This window comes from Otolemur garnettii, unplaced genomic scaffold (assembly GCF_000181295.1).
Source record: "Otolemur garnettii isolate 467f Iridium unplaced genomic scaffold, OtoGar3 scaffold00019, whole genome shotgun sequence".
Classification (NCBI taxonomy): Eukaryota; Metazoa; Chordata; class Mammalia; order Primates; family Galagidae; genus Otolemur; species Otolemur garnettii.
The window spans coordinates 890,693-894,332 of record NW_003852414.1 but is presented as its reverse complement, the minus strand read 5'-3'; the positions used below and the strand labels follow the sequence as shown (position 1 = coordinate 894,332).

General features: G+C 37.7%; 1 non-coding gene across 1 annotated transcript; it reads left to right on the top strand.

Annotated features, from left to right (window-relative positions):
- Positions 1-831: 831 nt before the first annotated feature.
- Positions 832-961, top strand: LOC111724164. Its single transcript, XR_002772506.1, has one exon. It is a non-coding gene; the product is annotated as a small nucleolar RNA SNORA11 (small nucleolar RNA).
- Positions 962-3,640: the final 2,679 nt, after the last annotated feature.

Genomic DNA, 3,640 nt, shown 5'->3' with positions numbered 1-3,640 from the left:
TTATGCAGTTGAGGTAGTTGTTGTGTACTGACCCAGCCTCAATAAGTGACTTGTGGCAAACACCATCCTGTCTCCCATCACTACTGAGCTTTGATTTTTAGGCAGAGAGGCAGGTCCACAGCCACATGTTGCAGATGACGAGAATCCATGATTTGCAGGGAGCCGCCCAGTCTGTAGGGTTTCACTCACGTTATGCAGGGGTCACCCTGGGCAGTCTGTAGAATTTGTTTCTATAGACAGTATTTAATACTTAGCAGTTTAAGAACATCCTCTTGTTACCTCCTCTGTATTTTTTGTGGCCTTATTTTAATTAATCTCTTGATCCACTTTCCGACTCCTTCTAATCCTGGATTCATCACTGATACGTATTGGCGCATAGATCTTGACTCTGGAAAGTAAATTTAATACAGCTTGGATTCAGAACCATGCTATTTCAGTTGAAAAGCTCATATGTCTGAGCGCTCATTAAATTCAGTTCATAGTGAGTGCAAGAGTAGACTTTCTTGTTGGGTAGGAACACAAAGCACATGCCACATGCCACATGCCACAGTGATACGCATTTGAAACACACCAGTCAATGTACTTCCTTTCAGTTAAGAGAAAACTGCTCCCGGGTGCTGCTGTGATACAAGTTTGCCTTCCTGGAATTCTAGTATGGCAAACTTGCATCCTGGTTGTTATTATTTTCAAAAGGAACTACCTTCTAGAAGTACTAGATGGTACCCATAATATTTAGATGTTAACATAAATATTATCTTCTTACCTATATGAGGGAGTTCATATTTCATTAAAACGCACAATTCTTTGTAAAATCTAAATAATAGCTTTTAAGGGCTGTACTCAGATCAGGGGGCCTAAAGAATGGCTCCTCTGTTTATAACAACCCAACAGGAATCTGGGGTGATTGTGACGAGGGGCGCATAAAACTTGTGGCCTCCCTAGGAACACATTCGCTACAGGTGAAGAAGAAGAAAATTATAAAATGCATGTGGTGGGTGTATGAGCCATCGCTGGATAATTTTTTCAACTGTACTGCATGTTTGAAAAATTGCCTAATAACATTTTCAGAAAATTAAAAAATAATAATAGTGACTGTTAAAGTTTTCTCTTCTCTCCTCTCAACATTCAATGCTGTGGGCGGTTATTATATTAAAATCCACAGGCATTTACTTCTGCAATGAGCGCTATTCCTAGAAATATGTCTTGTTGATATGACCTGCTCAGGAAATAGAAAAAAATAAATAAATAACGGAGTCATGAAAGATAACGTTTCTTCCTTACAAGCCGAAGAAGAAACCTTATTTATGAACCCATCTCCATTTTGCTGTTTTTCAAGGATGGTGGCTTATTGCCCTGAATTTTTTGGCAAAAGGCCTTCCTAAAGGGTGAGACTACCTAGATATTACTCCAGGCAATCAGCTTTCAGAAGAGAAATACTTAGGAAGGCACTTTGCTAGACAGGAGAAATTGATGACAGTGGCCGACAGAAAAGCAGAAAGTGACTCATAGTCCCCAGTTCCATGACTAGATGTGTAAAAATGGAGAAAAGAAAATCAATGAGCAGTACATTAAGTAGGAGATTGAGCCAGGGCCTGGAGTAATCAGGCTTTTTCTCTAAAATCCGTTCTCCTTGTGTTACAACAGCTCTGCTAAGCTGCCCAGCCAGTGAATTCTGACTTCTCCCTGACTTCAGTTTGACTCACAGGGAGGAGTGTCTTGCAACACGTGTAGAGTTCTCAAGCCTAGTGGGTTTTCTTGAATCTCTGTGACTTGGATCTTGCTGGGCAAAGGAGGCACATGCAGATCTTTCATTAACAGGAAAGGCTTTACAGGGATCCTCCAGAGACAACTGCCCCAAATCTGAGGACGCCTAGGAGGTTGACGAGCACCAGGAGAAAATCACAAATGATATGCAGGCATAATTCTTGCCCATGTTGGAACGGTCATAATTTATGCTTGTTTTTAAATTATTTCAGTGTTGTAAGAGTAATGGATCATGTTATTTAACAAAATCTAGTGATTTTCTATTAAGAATTTCATGATAGGATTTGAGATGGATAATTTCTGATGTGTCCATAAGAAGATGGCATCCTATCTGCACTGAATAAGAGAAAAAATAATTGATGATTCCAAGATCAGTTAGCCATTTTTAGAATGAATGTGTTCCTATTTATTTGGCACATTTGTGGACTTGGAAAAGTTTGTATTCAGGAATGTCTGGTTTTAGTGATGCATCTAGCTAGGAGAACACTACACTTCCTCCATCAGAGATTCTAAAAAGAGTATTTCATTGTGGGAGTTTTTATTTCTTGATGGCCATTAGTGAATATGTCTAGTTGTCTGGAAGCGTAAGAGCAGAGCACCTCTCTTAGTTTTCTAGAGACTTTGTTATATCTGAATATATCTTTATATTTATGAAACAGAGAAATAGAATTCATGTTGATTATGTTGGAATTAGAGGTAAATTATAGATGTGTTTCACCACTGCATACAATCTGGGAGTTATTAGCAGAAAAGCGTTGTTGAAAAAACTTTTAATTTTAAATAGATGTTTTACTTCCTAGAAGTAAAAAAATGTACCTAAGATTTATCTTAGACATAAAGCAGAGATCTGCTAATAAATTCGTTCAGAAATCTCTGAACCCTTCATTCATGAAGAAGTCATTCAATTCTCAACCATTCATGGAAAACATGAACTATGGGTGCCCCAAATCTGGAGCTGATTGGAGATAAGTGAGCATGTTCATTTGAGCTGGACACTTTTACCATCTCATCCCTTTCCAGTCTTTCTCTGGGCATATTTCACAAAGATGTATTTTAGCCTGTATTGCTAGAACTTGGCTTGGATACCAACAGTGGGTATATTTTTAAAAGAGAGGGATCAGAAAGATGAAGGAGATGGAGCAGTGTGGGACGTTGAACATGTAGCTATATGTGATTTTTCTCATGGGACAGAATTGAGCAGTTATAGCTAAGTGATTCATTCCAAATAGCCACATAATAACCGAAGTTAAAGTCACTTAGAGTTACAGTTGACCCTTGAACTGCATGGGTTCAAGGATACATGAATTTTCTGCGGCCTCTGCTACTCCTGAGACACCAAAACCAATCCCTCCTCTTCCTCCTTCTCCTCAGTCAGCTCAACTTGAAGATGTTGAGACGATGACCTTCATGATAATCCACTTCCACGTAATGAACAGTAAATGTATTTTATTTTCTTAAAGACATTTTTATTTTCTCTACCTTACTTTTACTGTAAGGTGTATATGATTTTTGTCTTGTTGTTTGACATTTAGTGAGTTCATAGGCCACAGTCATGAAAGTGCTTAAAAAGCCAAATGTAGCATCCAGAATTGGGTCAGATCTCACAGCCACATATGTAGAAGAGCAGAGCACCTCTCTTAGCTTTCTAGAACCTTGGTTATATCTGAATATATTTATATATATATGAAACAGAGAAATATAATCCATGTTGATTATGTTGGAATTAGAGGTAAATTATAGAAGTGTTTTACCACTGCATACAATCTGGGAGTTATTGTAGAAAAAGTTTTGAAAAACTATTGAAAAAACTTTTATTTTTAAGTAGATTTTTTATTTCCTAGAAGAGAAGTAAAAAAATGTACCTGATTTTTTAATA